Source organism: Dama dama, chromosome 2 (assembly GCF_033118175.1).
Source record: "Dama dama isolate Ldn47 chromosome 2, ASM3311817v1, whole genome shotgun sequence".
NCBI lineage: Eukaryota > Metazoa > Chordata > Mammalia > Artiodactyla > Cervidae > Dama > Dama dama.
In genome coordinates this window covers 12,740,745-12,759,289 of record NC_083682.1, presented here as the reverse complement: position 1 = coordinate 12,759,289, position 18,545 = coordinate 12,740,745, and the positions used below count along the sequence as shown (strand labels likewise).

Genomic DNA, 18,545 nt, shown 5'->3' with positions numbered 1-18,545 from the left:
CCATCCCCCTCCTCCAGGGTCCAAAATGCCCCTTCCTTGGCCTTCAATGATGCAGGGGAGAATGCAACGCTTGTTTCAGGGGGCCCAGGGTACACAGAGCCTTCAGCCTTTCTGAGCTTCCTCCTCTGGAGCTACAAACTCTTTGCTTGGAGCTGCCATGGTTAGGTACTTTTGCTGTGGAAGCATCCGTTCTTTCCACCTGGAGGCCCTCAATAGATGCCTCAGCTGAGACAGCAGGGGTCAGAGGTTGATTTCCTTTCAGATTGACTGGTTTCATCCCCTTGTTGTATAAGGGACTCTCAAGAATCTTCTCAAGCACCACAGTTCAGAAGCTCAATTCTTTGGCATTCACCCTGTCTTATGGTCCAGATCTCACATCTGTACACGATTACTGGAAAAACCATAGCTTTGACACTACAGACCTCTGTAGCAAAGTGAATCTGTGCTTTTTAATACACCGTCCAGGTTTTTCATAGCATTTCTTCCTTCCAAGGAGCAAGTGTGTTTTAAGTTTGTAGCTGCAAACAAGGTTCATAGTGATTTTGGAGCCCAAGAAAATAAAATCTGCCACCCTTTCCACTTTTCCCTCATTGATATGCCATGAAGTGGTGGGACTGGATGCCATGAATGGTGAGTATCTTTTTGTCAATAGTTTATTGAATCTTGAGTTTTAAGCCAGTATTTTCATCTCCTCTCCTCATCGAGAGGGTCTTTAGTTCTTTGCTTTCTGCTATTAGGGTGGTGTCATCTTCATATCTGTGGATGTTGATACTTCTCCCAGCAATATTGATTCCAGCTTGGGAATTATCTAGACTAGCATATTGAATGATGCATCCTACATATAAGTTAAATAACCAGAGTGACAATCTACACCTTGTCATGCTCCTTTCCCAATTTTAAATCTTTCAGTTGTTCCATATCTGATTCTAATTGCTGCTTTTTGACCTACATACAGACTTTTTTAGGAGAAAGGTAAGATGACATAATACTCCCATTTCTTTAAGAATTTTCCACAGTTTGTTGTGGTCCACACAGTGAAAGGCTTTAGCATGGTCAATGAAGCAGATGAAAATGTATTTCTGGGATTCCCTTGCTTTTTCTATGATCCAATGGATGTTGGCAATTTGATCTCTGGTTCCTCAAACTAGTTTGTACATCTGGAAGTTCTCAGTTCATGTACTGTAGAAGCTTAGCTTGAAGGATTTTGAGCATTACCTTGCTAGCAAGTGAGATGAGCGCAATTGCATGATAGGTTGAACATTCTTTGAAATTGCCTTTCTTTTGGATTGAAATGAAAATTGACCTTTTCCAGCACTGTGGACATGGCGGAGTTTTCCAAATTTGCTGACATATTGAATGCAGCACTTTTACAGCCTCATTCTATAGGATTTTTAAACAACTCAGCTGGAATTCCATCACCTTCCCTAGCTTTGCTTGTAGTGATGCTTCCTAAGACCCACTTGACTTCGTGCTCTAGTATACCTGACTTTATGTGAGTGACCCCAGCATCTTCCCTATCCCAGTCATTATGACCATATTTGTGTAGTTCTTCTGTGCATTCTTGCCACCTCTTCTTAATCTATCTGCTTCTGTGAGGTCATTGAGTTTTCTGTCCTTTATTGTGCCCAAGTTTGCATGATGTGATCCTCTGGTATCTCCAATTTTCTTGAAGAGATCCATATTCTACAATTCTGTTGTATTCCAGTAATCCTTGCACTGTTCACTTATGAGGACTTTTCTTATCTCTCCTTGCTATTCATTCCAGTGAATGCTATTCACTGGAAGTCTGCATTCCATTGGGTGTATCTTTCCCTTTCTCCTTTGCTGTTCACTTCTCTTATTTTCTCAGCTGTTTTTAAGACCTCCTCAGGCAACCACTTTGCCTACTCACTTTTGTTTTTCTTGGGGATGGTTTTGGTGACCACCTCCCGTACAGTTTTACAAACCTCCATCCATAGTTCTTCAGGCTACCAGACCTAATCCCTTGAATCTTTTTTTCATCTCCCCTATAAAATCATAAGGGATTTGATTCTGGTCATAGTTGAATTTTCTAATGGTTTTCCTTACTTTATTCAATTTAAGCCTGAATATTGCTTGCTTCTGCCTAAGCATTGGTTGCAGATCACCACCCACCACTCCCAGTGGGTGTGGAGCAGAAACACACAATTTGAGGACTGTTACCCTGGGTTTGTGCTTGGCTTTTCACATACTTAGCTGTGTGACCTTGATCAAGTCCCTTAACCTCAGTTTTCTCATCTGGAGAATGGGCAGCATGATGATAATCCCACCATCTAGATTGCATGTGTGCCTGCAAAGAACAAGTGGCCCTAAAAGAGCTCTCTGGGTTTCTGAGTCTAGAACAAATATGAATTATTCTGCCACCTGGGGAGAAGGAAATCTTCTGTTTAGAGGTTATGGCTGCCATCTCCAAGGCTAAATATAGATTCAAGCCAAATGACCTCTATTTCTGAACCATGACACAGAACTTTGACTGAGCCGATGCTTCAGTTTTTTGGGTTCCCACAAGAGCTAATGATTACTTTCTCAGATTAATCCCTTCCTCAGCCTTACCAGTCAGCCTTTCCTTGTCAACTACTTCTCCCCTGAAATCACACTGAAAGGAAAGCCAAAAAGGCTCTTGGTCTCTTGTCAGTTTCCCAAATCTCCAGAGTAGCAACAAGTATCTCTTATAGCTACTTGACATAGCATCAACTATGGCAACCTGTACAGTCCAATCTGAGCCTGTTAAATGAAACTGCCCCCATTTAGCCCCTCATGTTTAAATTACCTACAGTTGTCTTAGAAACCTTCCTATGCTTGCTGTTTAACAACAAAATATGTGTGGACCTCATCTAGTTTTCTTTCCCAAGCATGATTCCAAACATGCAGTGAAGTAACCAGACACTGACTCATCTAACTACCCACAGGAATTGACAAAAGCAAACAAATCATCATGCATTTCTCGATTGCCCCACAACAGCACTGAAGTGATCTGTTGAAACAATCTGATACATTGGTATCTACACTCCATAAGGGACAATTTTTCTGGATTCGTTTTCCACCTAGTGCAGAATGTTTACCACATGACTCGCCCTCCAGCAGCTGGTCACCTGGTTTTTGCAGGCTCAGCCCAATCCATATCCCTTCCACATCCCTCAGAAAATCTATAGAACAAACTCAGCCAAAGTTCTCACTCCTGCAGAATACAGTTTTTTTGTTTTGTTTTGTTTTTTTCAGAAAACAATGTTTAATTACACATTCAAAACCTTGTGCTCCTTGTCTTGGATTTAAGGACCTGCACCAGAGGATGGGAAGCCTCCCCTTCCACCTAAATCTTTCACCACTCCCACCAGGGCCACAGGATTGACTGGACCCTCTGTTCTCATTGGTATTGTTCAGTTGCTAAGTCATGTCTGACTCTATGTGATTACATGTACGGAAACAGAAAAGGTTTCCCTGGCTTTCACTGTTTTGTGGTTTCCTCAAACTCATGTCCATTGAGTGAGTGATGTTGAATCACCATTTCATCCTTTTGACCTCTCTCCTTCTGCCCACAAAATTTCCAGGATCAGGGTCTTTTCCAATGAGTTGGCTCTTCACATCAGGGGGCCTAAGTGTTGGAGCTTCATCTTCAACATCAGTCCTTCCATTGATTATTGCTCTACCACTTCCAAAACAAAACTCATGTTTCCAATCACTGAACAATATTGAGCATTGATAAAGTTTAATCAAACAGGGTTCTTGTCCTCTGGGAAATCCCAGCACTGCCGCCCTGTCTTTCTCTTACCATTCTCTTCACCTGGCATGGAATTGCTTCCCTACAGCTTCTCCAGCTTTAAAAGGCCTCCTGACCCATCATTGTCAGCCAGCCAGGAATTGATCCCTCTACCTTCCCCAAAGACTTCTGCCTGCTCCCTGATGTCCTCTGTACATCAGTTCAGTTCAGTCTGTCAGTCATGTCCAACTCTTTGCTATATCATGCGGTGCAGCATGCCAGGTTTCCCTGTCCATCACCAACTCCCATAGCTTGCTCAAACTCATGTTCATCAAGTCGGTGATGCCACCCAACAATTTCGTCTTCTATCTTTCCCTTTGCCTCCTGCCTTTAAACTTTCCCAGCATCTGGGACTTTTCTAATGAGTCAGTTCTTCTCATCAATTGGCCAAAGTATTGGAAGTTCAACTTCAGCAACGGTCCTTCCAAAGCATATTCAGGACAGATTTCATTTAGGATTGACTGGTTGGATCTCCTTGAGGTCCAAGGGACTCTCAAGAGTCTTCTCCAACACCACAGTTCAAAAGCATCAATTCTTTGGTGCTCAGCTTTCTTTATGGTCCAACTCTCACATCCAATCACGACTTCTGGCAAAACCATAGCTTTGACTATACAGACCTTTGCTGGTAAAGTAATGTCTCTGCTTTTTAGTATGCTGTCAGGTTTTTCATAGCTTTTCTCCAAGGAGCAAGCATCTCTTTTTTCACAGCTGCAGTCACTATCTTCAGTGATTTTCGAGCCCAGGAAAATAAAGGCTGTCACTGTTTTCAGTGTTTATCCAGGTTTTTGTCATGAAGTGATGGAACTGGATGTCGTGATCTTCATTTTTTTGATCTGTACATGCCACATCAAGACCATCCCCAGGAAAAAGAAATGCAAAAAGGCAAAATGGGTGTCTGACGAGGCCTTACAAAATCTTAGAAAAGAAGAGAAGGAAAAGGTAAAGGAGAAAACAAAGACATACCCATCTGAATGCAGAGTTCCAAAGAATAGCAAGAAGAGATTAAAAATTTTAAAAAAGCCTTCCTAAGTGATCAAGGCAAAGAAATAGAGGAAAATATTAGAATGGTAAATACCAGAGATCTCTTCAAGAAAATTAGATAAAGGGAGGGAACATTTTCGGCAAAGATGGGCACAATAAAAGTGAGAAATGATATGGACCTAACAGAAGCAGAATATATTAAGAAGAGGCTGAAATAATACATAGAAGAACTGTCCAAAAAAGACATTAATGACCCAGATAACCATGATGGTGTAATCACTCACCTAGAGCTAGACATCCTGAAATGCTAATTCAAATGGGCCTTCAGAAGCATCATTATCAGCAAAGCTAGTTGAGATGATGGGATTGCAGTAGAGCTATATCAGATCCTAAAAAATGATGCTGTGAAAGTGCCGCACTATATGCCAACTAATTTGGAAAACTCAGCAGTGGCCACAGGACTCGAAAGTTCATTTTCATTCCAGTCCCAAAGAAAGGTGATTTCAAAGAATGCTCAGCTACCACACAGTTGCACTCATCTCACATGCTACCAAAGTAATTTCTCCAAGCAAGTCTTTAATACTACATAAACTGTGAAATTCCATATGTTCAATCTGGATTTAGAAAAGGCAGAGGAACCAGAAATCAAATTGCCAAAATCCTTTGGATCATGGAAAAAACAAGATAATTCTAGAAAAACACCTACTTCTGCTGTTTTGACCATGCAAAAGCCTTTGACTGTGTGGATCACAACATACTGCAGAAAACTTCCAGAGATGTGAATACCAGACCATCTTACCTGCCTTTTGAGAAATCCGTATGCAGGTCAAGAAGCAACAGTTAGAACTGAACATGGAACAATGGACTGGTTCCAAATCGGGAAACCAGTAGGTAAAGGCTGTATATTGTCACCTTGCTTATTTAATTTGTATGCAGAGTACATCATGCCAACTGGATGAAGTAGAAGCTGAAATCAAGATTGCTAGGAGAAATATCAATAACCTTAGATATGCAGAAGACACCACTCTCACTGCAGAAATTGAAATGGAACTGAAGAACCTCTTGATGAAAGTGAAAAAGGAGGGTGAAACATCTGGTTTAAACTGGACATTCAGAAAATGAAGATCATGGCATTTGGTCCCATCACTTCATGACAAATAGATGGTAAAACAATGAAACAGTGAGAGATTTATTTTTGGGGGCTTCAAAATCACTGTAGATGATGACTTCAGCCATGAAATTAAAAGGGGCTTGCTTGTTTGAAGAAAATCTATGACAAACCTATACAAATTTTTTAAAAGCAGAGACATTACTTTGCTGAAAAAGTTCAGTATAACCAAAGCTATGATTTTTCCGGTTGTCATGTATGCATGTGACAGTTGGACCATAAAAAATGGTGAGCAATGAAGAATTGATGGTTTTGAACTGTGGTGTTGGACAAGACTCTTGAGCATCCCTTGGACTGTAAGGAGATCCAACCAGTCAATCCTAAAGGAAATCAATCCTGAACATTCATTGGAAGGACCGATGCTGAAATTGAACCTCCAATAATTTGGCCAACGGATGTGAAGAACTGACTCATTAGAAAAGACCCTGTTACTGGGTAAGATTGAAGGCAGGAGGAGAAGAGTACGACAGAGGATGAGATGGTTGGATGGCATCATTGACTTGATGGACATGAGCTTGCCCAAGCTCCAGGAGTTGGTGAAGAACAGCAAGCCTTCAAAAATGCAATTGTTTCCAAGAAATTAACAGTGTTTGCAAACAGTGAAAGGAAAAATTTATAAAAATTAAAAAATATCCAGCATCCAAAGGGTAAAAGTGATTACAGCCACAATCCAATTTAAAATTTCCATATAAATTGTGAAAGTATTCGTCCTAGTTTCATCTCAATATTGTGAAGTAATTATCCTCTGATTAAGATAAATAAATAAACTTAAGAAGAAAAAAATCCAAATGTGTAAAGAAGCAAGAAAATACCCATAATGAGTGAAAAATCAGTTAGTGAAAACACAGGTAAAATATGCATCACATAATTAGCAAGAAAGGACATTAAGATACTTCCTACATCAACAATCCTTATATTCATGAAGCTGAAGAATATTGAGTATGTTAAATATTGAAATGTAAAATAAAAAGGAAAGACTGTGGGAAAAATTAATTGTGCATCAGAGAGCTTAGAAACAGCTTTAAGAGTGCTAAAATATATGTAAATGGAATCCCACAGGAAGTGAAAGACAGGAGAATAGAGGAAAGAACTTCATAATTACTGGCTGAAAAATTTCCAGATATCATGAAAGCTTTAAACCCGTTAACACAGAAGCACAATTAATTCAAGGACAAGAAATATGACAACCAATAAAAGGCATATCATAATTCATTGTTTAAAATAATCAATCAAAAGAATGTAACCAGAAGGGAAAACAGAAATAGCAGAACAAAACTGGGAATGACAGCCGATTAGGAATGTGAAACAACGTTACCCAGAGGACACTGGCACCACATCTTAAAATACTGAAAGAAATATAATTGACTCAGAATTCTATAGCCAAGAAAAATACATATCAAAAACAAGATAAAATACTTTCTCAGACATACAACAACTACAAGACTGCATCACCACCAACACACCAATGTAATAAATGTTTTTTTAAAGGTCTCAAGTCAGAATGAATTTAAAACGAAGTGGAAATCTGGATCTCCAGGGGAATGAATAGTACCCAAAATGATAAACATGTAATATGTGTTAAAAGATAAATATAGAGATTTCCTTGGTGGTCCAATGGTTAGGGAATTGCTTTGCATTGCATGGGATGCTGGTTTGTTCCTTTGCCAGAGAACTAAGATCCCACATACCACTAAGTAACTAAGTCTGCACATCTCAAATAGAGTTTACATGCTGCAAGTACTGAGCTTGCCCTGCTCAAATAGAGAATCCCTTCCACAAAGAAGACCTGCATTCCACACTAAGAACCAACACAGTCAAAGAAATGACAAATAAATAAATAATTTAATAATTATTAATAATTATCATAACTAATAATGATAGATGGGCAAGTTAAAGGTGCATACCATGGATCTTAAAACTACTTAAAAATGGTTATATTTAATAAAGTGACAAAGGATATAAAAGGGAATCATTAAAACTACTCAGTCACAAAGAAGTCAGGGATAGAAAGAGATGTGGCAAGAAAGAACATGGGATAAATTGAAGATAAAGAGCAAGATGATAGAATTAAACCCAACTAGAGTTAACCCCTCAGATGTGAACCCAGACTGAAGATATAACCCAGGCCCCAGATGACAGCAGATCCCCGTACACTGCACTCTGAAGCCGAAACAGAGCGTTCCAGTCTCCAGGGCACCATGTGCCTGGGCACAGAAGAGCCCCAAATGTTTATATGGGACAGTAAATTAGAAGTCTTCCATCATACAAAGTATAGGCCCTGTTTATAAAGAAATTGCATTAGAAATCAATGTTCACTGGACAAAAGAAGAACTAGGTGATAGTATAGTGTGGACCTTCCCTCTTATACTACTCTAATTCTTCTCAGGAGGGAGCAGATAAATTGACAGGACTTATGTCTCTTCAATACTAGACATACTTGACCTGGGATACAGGTTTGATTTTCACAGTTCAGTCTCCACTCTCTTCTCCTCTCTTGCACACCCTGGGCAACAGGGACTGCTCGTCTAAACCACTGCTCAATCACTACAGACAAATCCAGATGATATTTGCCAAGTCTTTCACATAAACCAGTGACAACTTGTTTCCTCCTATTTCACACTCTTGGCTCTTTTCAACATACCATGGCTCTTGCTCTACATCCTGGGATCCTGGTCCTCTGTCACTTGCAACCGTGTTCCCATACACTGGGCCTCAATTATACCCACTGAAATTCCTATTTAGAGTGGCCATAATACATGGACAAACGGAAAGAACAGGTAGATCCTTACTCTCATCTCTTGTTCCTTCACTACATACATTCACTGAAAGCATGTGTAACAAGTCTGTTACATACAGACCTTCAAGTTGAAAACTTTCAAACATGTAAAAATGCAACTGAATGTGCAATCACATCAGTTATTTCACAGATCTGACACACATTGTCGTGGGCACATCCCAGACAAGTGGGTGTGCTTTGCGTATTTTATTGTACAGAAGTGTATGGAGGACAATAGTGCAGTGTTTTTATTTCAAGCCTACGCTGTCTGGACGGAAGCATAAATGCAGTGGTGATGTAGATGGTACTACTACTCTACTTTTAAAGTTGTGCTTAGTTGCTCAGCTGTGTCCAACTTTGGCAACATATGGATTGTAGTCTGCCAGGCTCCTCTTGCCATGGGGATTCTCCAGACAAAAATACTAGAGAGGGTTGCCATACTCTCTCTAGGTATTGCAAGATTAAATATGTTTGTTATATTGTTTGTGTTTGTTATTTTATGCATTACTTGCATAAATAGTATCATAAAGCTATTAAACTACCATTTTAATACATAAGCAATTGTCTTAGTTGGCTACCTAAGTAACTTTGCTGGACTTATGAAGAAATTGGGATTTTTGAACACCCTTTTGAAATGTAACTTGTTCATATAAAGGGGACTTATTGTTCTGCTAAGACCTGTGGTGCAAAAGTGAAAGCATCCCCTCCAAGGCCAAGAAAGTCACATTCTTGGTTAGGATTTTAGAGGAAACATGAGATCTCCATAGTTCTAGCCATCTCAGTCCTTCAAAAGACCTTGATCAGCACAAACAAATACTAAAGTAGAAATAGTCATTGTGTTTCTACCCACTTCTAGAAAGTATTGCTAACTCCTCAGCTCTGGACCTTGCAATGCTGGTGGACTAGACGGAGAAGTGATGTGAACAGAAATAAGGAAGGTGAGACAGGTAGGCCAGAATGTGAGGTAACAAAGACAAGGTATTTAGAAGCTGAAGAATTGAGAGAGATTTTGGACCTGAGTGGGAAAAGCAGTTTTCAGAACAAATTGGGTCATGTGGTATGTATAATCCTCACTTCAGTCCTTAGAAGATCTCTACTGACCAGTCTGTCTCTTATCTGGAGCACAGTTCAGATCCATCTAACTGTTTCCCATCGTTTCTCCTTCCTCCTGGCTCCCATACTGCCCAGCCATTCAGTCTCATCCATTCAGAAACGGTTTTTTCTTTAAGGCAGGCACTTGTGGCTACCTACAAAATGATCTATTTTCTGCTTCTCTTTCAAAACTGAAAATGGTTTGTTATATAGTTATGAGCCCAGGAGCTACAGGATTGCATTTCCTGCCCACCCATGCTCTTTGTCATGATCAGTGAATTTGAGATGCAAGCAGATATAGAAGAGGGATTTCTTGGAAGACTGCTTTCAAGGAGCTGATTTAGCTGAGAGATGAGACTCTTCCCTTCCACACCTATTTCCTAACTGTTGTCTGGAGTTTAGTTGAGATGACTGGAACTCCTGTAGTTGTATTGGCCAATCATGTAAACTTGGAGATGGATACCACCCAGGCTTGGCTGGCCCACCTCCAGCTTTGTTTCAGTGGGAGAGAAAAATCAAGTTTATCTTGCTAAAATTATGGTTGTTTTAGTTTTTTGCAATGTGCATCCAAATTTAATCCTGATATTACTATGTGTATAATATGATACAGCCTTATTATTTTGTTGGGTTTAGTTAATATATTTATATTTTACATTTCTCTTATTTTTTTATTTTATAAATTGATTCATAACGGAGAAGACAATGGCACCCAACTCCAGTATTCTTGCCTGAAAAATCCCATGGACGGAGGAGCCTGGTGGCCTACAATCCATGTGGTCCCTAAGATTTGGACATGACTGAGTGACTTCACTTTCACTTTTCTCTTTCATGCATTGGAGAAGGAAACGGTAACCCACTCAAGTGTTCTTGCCTGGAAAATCCCAGGGATGGGGAGCCTGGAGGGCTGCCATCTATGGGGTTCCACAGAGTCAGACACGATTGAAGTGACATAGCAGCAGCAGCAGCAGCATACCTAAATTGTATAAATGCAAAATTATGATTACAAGCATGCTTTCCTATAGATTTTGCACTTTTATACTTTCTTATCTTCTTTCCTTTCTTGTTCTCTACATATTTGTAGAGCCTGGGCCATTTCCTCTCTTATAACCTCATCCATATCCATATCTGCAGGCCAAAACAGACAGAGAGATTTGCGGGGAGAATCAAAAAAGAAAGAATTACAGAGACATGAATGAAGGACGGTGGCCCTTGTTACTCATCATGAATGCTCTGTAGTAGGATCACATTACCCTGCCCTTCTGTGAACCCACCACCCCAGGTTTGCCATGACCATGGAAGATACTTCTACCAGTGGAATTTGAGTAGAGTTGATAAGTCACTTCCAAATGGAAAAATTATTTTCTGTCCCACGAGCTGGGATGTAAATATAATGACAGGAGCTGGAGTAGCCATTTTAGACCAGAGGTACATAGCACAGGTGGAAGATGTGACAAGAAAGAAGTGGGTCCCCATCTCTCTGGAGAGACCTGCACTACCATTATATGAAAGATAATTGAAATTGTATTCTGTTTAACACAATGGTATTTAGGGTTTGATTACAGTAGTTGAACCTATAACCTAACACTCATAATAGAATAACTGATCTTTGTGTTAGCCTTGTCTTGACATTAGAGTCTGAATGAGACAAGATCTACTGATGTATACTTACAAGTGACAGCCTTTTAAGTCACTTGAAAGGGCAGTCAAATGACAGCCTTGCCCTCTGGAAGCTGTGGTCTAGTGTGGGTTTCAGAAACTCAAACAAGAACAAAGCCACATAGCAGGATAGTCAAGATGCTGTAGGAACACTTGGGAGGGGAACCTAAACCAGTCCTGATCTCAGGAGGTTGCTTGAAGCAGGGGACAATCTTCTATCAGTCTTCTCATCAATCAGCCATGGTGCCAAGATTCAAGTAAAAGTGATACATTTAAAATTCCTTTCAGAAGAGACACGTGCACCCCAATGTTCATTGCAGCACTGTTTATAATAGCCAGGACATGGAAGCAACCTAGATGCCCATCAGCAGATGAATGGATAAGGAAGCTGTGGTACATATACACCATGGAATATTACTCAGCCGTTAAAAAGAATTCATTTGAATCAGTTCTAATGAGATGGATGAAACTGGAGCCCATTATACAGAGTGAAGTACGCCAGAAAGATAAAGAACATTACAGCATACTAACACATATATATGGAATTTAGAAAGATGGTAACGATAACCCTATATGCAAAACAGAAAAAGAGACACAGAAGTACAGAACAGACTTTTGAACTCTGTGGGAGAAGGTGAGGGTGGGATGTTTTGAAAGAACAGCATGTATATTATCTATTGTGAAACAGATCGCCAGCCCAGGTGGGATGCATGAGACAAGTGCTCAGGCCTGGTGCACTGGGAAGACCCAGAGGAATCGGGTGGAGAGGGAGGTGGGAGGGGGGATCAGGAGAGGGAATACGTGTAAATCTATGGCTGATTCATATCAATGTATGACAAAACCCACTGAAAAAATAAATAAATAAAGGAGAAAATAAAATAAAATAAAATTCCTTTCAGATTGTTTTCCCTTTTGATCCAGTGCTTAAGATATGTGTTTGAGATCTGGTTTAGGAAGATTGCAACTGCCCCAGGGCAACTAAGCTGGTGGGCCACAATTTCTGAGCTTCAGCACCCTAGAACCTGTGATCTGCTCAAGAGAAGCACAGGATTGAAAACAAGTGCAATTACAGAGTAGCCTGTACTTGCTGCAAATAGAGAAGTCCTGAGCAGCAATGAAGCCCTAGCACAGCCAAAATTAAAAACAAACAAACAAAAAAATATCCCAGAGAAACTAGTGTGGTCTCAGGGGAACCAGGACATGGCAAAGGATGAAACCAGCCTGGGTCTGAATTCATGCAAGTCGTGGGGAGGGAAACTACAGTCAGTTTTCACATGGAATTTGGGACGTAAGTTGTGCCTCAAACGTGCCCCAACCCAAGGCTAGGGAGCTGGGATTTCACTCTCCTACAAACACCTCCCTCTCATCCTGCAACTACACCCCGCTGGCATCTCCAAGCCCTTGTACTAGATCTTCGAAAGACAAATGAATGGTGACACTAGAAGCCAAAGACACCAAAGCTCAGGAAAATGAAACCTCAGATCATTTCTAGATTTCTGCACCCACTCTGCCAACCCCAGCATCATATCTGGAATCCTGCGTCTCTAAAGAACAACATAGGTCTCTACAGGTAATCTTTTTTTTTTTTTTTTCTAAATTGAACTTTTAATTTATATAGGAGTATAGTGTATTTACAGTATTGTATTAATATTAGTTGTATGGGAAATTAATACCCTTATACATACACATGTATCTATTATTTCTTAGATTCTTATCCCATACAGGATATTACAGATTATTGAGCAGAATTCCTGTGCTGTACAGTAGGTCTTTGTTGATTATCTATTAAATATAGTAGTATACATATATTAATCTCAAACTTTCAATTTATCCTTCTTCCACCTTGCCACTGTGGTAACTATAATTATTGTTTTGGCCGAGGGAAGTGTCTAGGCACTTTTTGAATCAGAGTCTGTGCTTGTGAGAGTGCAGTGGCCAGGAAAAGCAAACCTGAGAGACACTCATTTGAGATGATGCTAAATGTTGAGAAGGGCCTGGCCACGCAAAAAGCTGGAAGAAAAGCATTCTAGATGTGGGAAGTAGCCAATGCTAAGAACCAAGGTAACCATGCTTAATAAATGGCTACCCTTCCACTGCCAACCATTCTTCCATGCTTGGAACGCAGCCTGCAGGTCAACCACCATGCCGTCATCCCATGCTTCAGCTGTGAGTTAGCAGCAATGAGCCATATCAACCTTCCCAACAAGGAAGAACCTGGGACTATCACAAGGCTGAATCGGCTCTGGACACAGGGGTGTGTACACAAACTGGTTATCACCAGGAGCATCAGGTGCCAGGGGCACCACCAATGCCTTGACTAACTCCATGTACTTGTTCTCAGGTGTAGAAACTCCAAGGAACTGATAGAGCAAAGAAACAAGTAATCACTCTTGTTTCATCTTGCTCTGTGTGATTCCCATGGCCCTTTGACCACACTGCTCTCTCCCCCAAAACTCTTTCCTCTATTCCTTCTTCAAAGGTGGCTTGTGAATAACATCAGCCCCTGACTCTGAAGCCTAGTGGCTGAAACTCAACTCACAATCAGCTGGGAACCAGAGATATCCAGCCTTGTCCTGTATCTCTGTCCTTTTTCTCCAATGAGATTCATAAAGCAAAGTGCCTGAAAAACATAAAATTGATTGTAACCTACTTAAGGCCTTTGAATCTCCAAGATCTCTTGAAGCATCAAAGAGGGAACACATTTCCTTCATCCACACTAGTCTCAAACCCCAGCTTCGCTCAGCCAGGGGTTCCCTGAGGAAACATAAGACACTTACCTAAGTTGCCAGAAGGCTGAGAACAGAATGCTTCTAGCTGTGAATGCAGTTTAATGTCACCCAGGCACCCAAGGGTCTGTGTTATGTGAATCAGGAGCAGGTGCTCCTTCGATCCTAAGTTGGGAGTGAGTCAGTCACCACCTGCAAGACTGCCTCCTTGGGTCACAACAGCTGGGCCTTCCCCACTGTGCCCTGAAAACAGAAGAAACAGCCCTGAATATTGCTTTCCTGCTGCTACATGGAGGCAGGTTTGCTGGTCAAATCGGAACCAGACTTGAGGGGCAACGGAAAGGAACTTCCACTCTGGTGCTTGCAGACATCTGAGAGCTGCCCAGCAGTGGGTGCAATTGAGCTTTCACTCCTCTTGCCCTTCCTTGAAGCCTCCTAGCCTGGAAACCACAGTTCCTGTGTCCCAAGTCTTCACTAACTTACCTGCAGCCTTAAGCTGAGTCACACACACCAGGGTTCAGTTTCCCATCTCTTGGATGAGGGAGACTGGACTTCCTCCAGAACACATGTTCCAGACTGAAGCTCAGTGCCAATCAGCGGACAAATGGCTCAGAGGTGCATGTTGCTGAGGATCCTGAGGCTGCCTCTGGTGGGCCGGGGGCTGTAACTGTCTGGTGATGTTCCTGCATCCTGGGCTCAGGCCTGGGAGTAGTAGATCACTTGGCACACAGCTGCTGTGACACCAAGAACCTTAGAGGCCTTGCCCACTGGAACTTACCATCACTTGGGTTCTGTGAGATGAGATCAGGTCATTATAAGTCAGAAGTTACCAATGGGGAAGCTTGTAGATTCTTCAGTGGAAACCCAAATTAGGCTGATTAATCCTCTCTCCCACAAAACTCTGCCAAGGCTCTTAGACAAATTTTGTAGTGTTTTAAATACTATTTCAAATAGGTCATCTTTTGGATGACCTGCTCTCTGGCTTGGGAGGATACACACAGTTAGAGAGGAATCAAAGTGCCTCTGGGGGAGGCTGTCCATCTCCTCGTGACTCCTTGGCAGTGAGTACAGCTCTATCCCCTCCACATCTGGAGTAATAATTCCAGCAGGAAGGACGTGACTTACATGTTTAACCAGAGGACTCAGGTAGGTCTGGCTTTCTGTTAGGCTCTATTCTTTTCCCTGTACTTCTTCTTTCTCTCCAGGGTCCTATGCAAGCTGCCCACCTCCTGGTGACTGGGTTCTGAATTCCTCCTCCCTCACTTGCAGATATCTATGGAGTCCCACTGGTAGCTCACTCCTTACCCAGGCCAAATCCCTCACCTGACGATGGCACTAAAGAAGGTAAAACCAAGGAGCGGTCTGCCTAGTTCGTTGTTTATAAAAATGTCTGCATTCCTTCTGCTTCCAGACTCTGTCCTGAATCAACATCTCCACCAAGATAACTCAGATTAGCAGGGAAATGGAGATGCAGATGGTGGGGAGGGGCGGGCGTGGAGGACGGTAAGTTTTTCAGGTGTGGGGGACAGTTTTCAGATGACAAGAGATGAGATGGAGTAAGGAGCATGTAGTCCTCCAATTACTCATTCATTGGGAACCTGCCTGAGTCTGTTATCTTGGGCTCCTCAGGGTATCACTAAGAAACTTCAAAATGGACCTTGTATAAACTTCTTACTACTAAACAGTTTCACACATAACATATATAAGGAGGAAGAGTGTCATGAACCCTATAGTTCATCATTTGACATCTATAACTACAGAACTGATTTCTTAATCCCAGAGGTTGTTATAGTTGGAGACAAAGCAACATCAAGGTGGTGGACAGTTGAGTTCCCAGTAAAGACATTCTTTTATTTATTTATTTATTTATTCCATTTATTTTTATTAGTTGGAGGTTAATTACTTTACAACATTGTAGTGGTTTTTGCCATACATTGACATGAATCAGCCATGGATTTACATGTGTTCCCCATCCCGACCCCACCCCCCCACCTCCCTCTCCATCCCATGCCTCTGGATCTCCCAGTACACCAGCCCTGAGCACTTCTCTCATGCATCCAACCTGGGCTAGTGATCTGTTTCACCCTTGATAGTATAATTGTTAGAATGCTGTTCTCTCTGAACATCCCACCCTCACCTTCTCCCACAGAATCTAAAAGTCTGTTCTGTACATCTGTGTCTCTTTTTCTGTTCTGCATATAGGGTTGTCGTTACCATCTTCCTAAATTCCATATATACACATTAGTATGCTGTATTGGTATTTATCTTTCTGGCTTACTTCACTCTGCATAATGGGCTCCAGTTTCATCCATCTCATTAGAACTGATTCAAATGAATACTTTTTAATGACTGAGTAATATTCCATAGCGTATATGTACCACAGCTTCCTTATCCACTCGTCTGCAGATGGGCATCTAGGTTGCTTCCATGTCCTGGCTATTATAAACAGTGCTGTGATGAACATAGGGGCACATGTGTCTCTTTCATATCTGGTTTCCTAAGTGTGTATGCCCAGAAGTGGGATTGCTGGGTCACATGGCAGTTCTATTTCTACTTTTTAAAGAAATCTCCACACTGTTCTTCATAGCGGCTTTACTAGTTTGCATTCGCACCAACAGTGTAAGAGGGTTCCCTTTTCTCCACACCCTCTCCACCCCAAAATTGATGCTTTTGATCTATGGTGTTGGAGAAGACCCTTGAGAGTCCCTTGGACTGCAAGGAGATCGACCCATTCCATCCTAAAGGAGATCAGTCCTGGGTGTTCATTGGAAGGATTGATTCTGAGGCTGAAACTCCAGTACTTTGGCCACCTGATGCATAAAGTTGACTCATTGGAAGGGACCCTGCTGCTGGGAGGGATTGGGGGGTGCAGGAGGAAAAGGGGACGTCAGAGGATGAGATGGCTGGATGGCATCACCAACTCGATTGACATGAGTTTGAGTAAACTTCTGGGGTTGGTGATGGACAGGGAGGCCTGGCGTGCTGCGATTCATGGGGTCACAAAGAGTTGGACACGACTGAGTGACTGAACTGAACTGAACTGAACTGAAAGGCTTAGCAAGTGCCTGCATGAGTCCTTCAAGAACACATCTGACAAAATGACTCTGATCCCATCTTTATTCAGCTGTGTTGTAGTCCCAGTCTGGTTCTGTAGTTGGTACTGCCTGATTTCTAGTGGGTAGGGTGGTTATCTCATCCTCCCTCTTCCCTACTGAATCATTACCTAACCATTCATCTCAATAAGCAACCGCTTTCCCCAATACTTGAGTCGTTGAGTCAGGAGTCAGTGTTTGTCCCAAGACATCCGTTGCATCCTTCCAAGTAAGGTCATAAAGCAGAGTAACACCTTTAAAAGCTATAATATACTTTTCTGGGTCCTCTAACTAGTCTCCCAGATTCTCCTTGATTTTTTGTATTTCTTGATAAGAAAAAGGCTTATTAACTCTCATAGACTGATTATTTCTCCTGGTGGGTGCTTCATGAAGAGGCAACAGCTTGTGTGTCTGTTCCTCAGTCTCTCTGGCTGCTCTGTGCATATGATCCCAGGGATAGATTGGAGAAACCTGCTTTTCTTTATCTCTTTGTCTCCTGTCCTCCATCTCATCTAGCAAAGTAGGAGGACAGGAGGGAGCTGAAGGTTTCACACCCAAATCTATTTCCTTAGGACCTAAGTCTGGCATATTTCACAGGGAGAAAAAGGGCAACACATATGCTACTTCTACCCATTTTCCTTGTTTTCTACAGAACTGGTCTAATTGTAAAACAGTATTATACTTAAGAGACCCTCCAATCAGCCACCATTTGTTGTCCTCCAATGGATACTGTGGCCATGTAGTATCACATAGGAAGACCACGTGTGTTTTGTTTAAGCCCTGGGGATCAAATCTATCCCAGTTTTTCAGGATACAGTTCAAAGTAGTGAGGCTGGAATTCTTAGCTCCCATCTGTAAGAGAGAGGAAAAAAAAAAAAGGCAGCCAGTGCCTTCTTTCTACCAGAGGCATTCCTCCCTGCTGTAGATAGGGTTATAGACAGACTTTACACCAAAGCTTTTCTTTCCTGGTCGGACTTAGTTGGGCCCTTACTGATGCAGGCGACCTACTCGTCCCTCCTGGTTCTACCATTGAGATGGGGTGCAGATGCACCAGGGGTAGACATGATGGTATCCCTGAGTGACGTCCAGCTCCTCACCATTAAAACCTTGCTTGCCTCTGATGCCACTGAGGGCTGTCTTTTCACCTTACTTATAGTTTCCTTTGTAGTGCAAAAGCTTTCAAGTTTCATTGGGTCCCATTTGTTTATTTTTGCCTTTATTTCCAATATTCTGGGAGGTGGGTCATAGAGGATCTTGCTTTCATTTATGTCGGAGAGTG

General features: G+C 41.7%; 1 pseudogene; it reads left to right on the top strand.

The window, feature by feature from the left end:
• Nucleotides 1-15,421, top strand: part of LOC133067914 (pregnancy-associated glycoprotein 1-like) — a 43,015-nt pseudogene extending 27,594 nt beyond the window's left edge.
• The last annotated feature ends 3,124 nt before the right edge of the window (nt 15,422-18,545 follow it).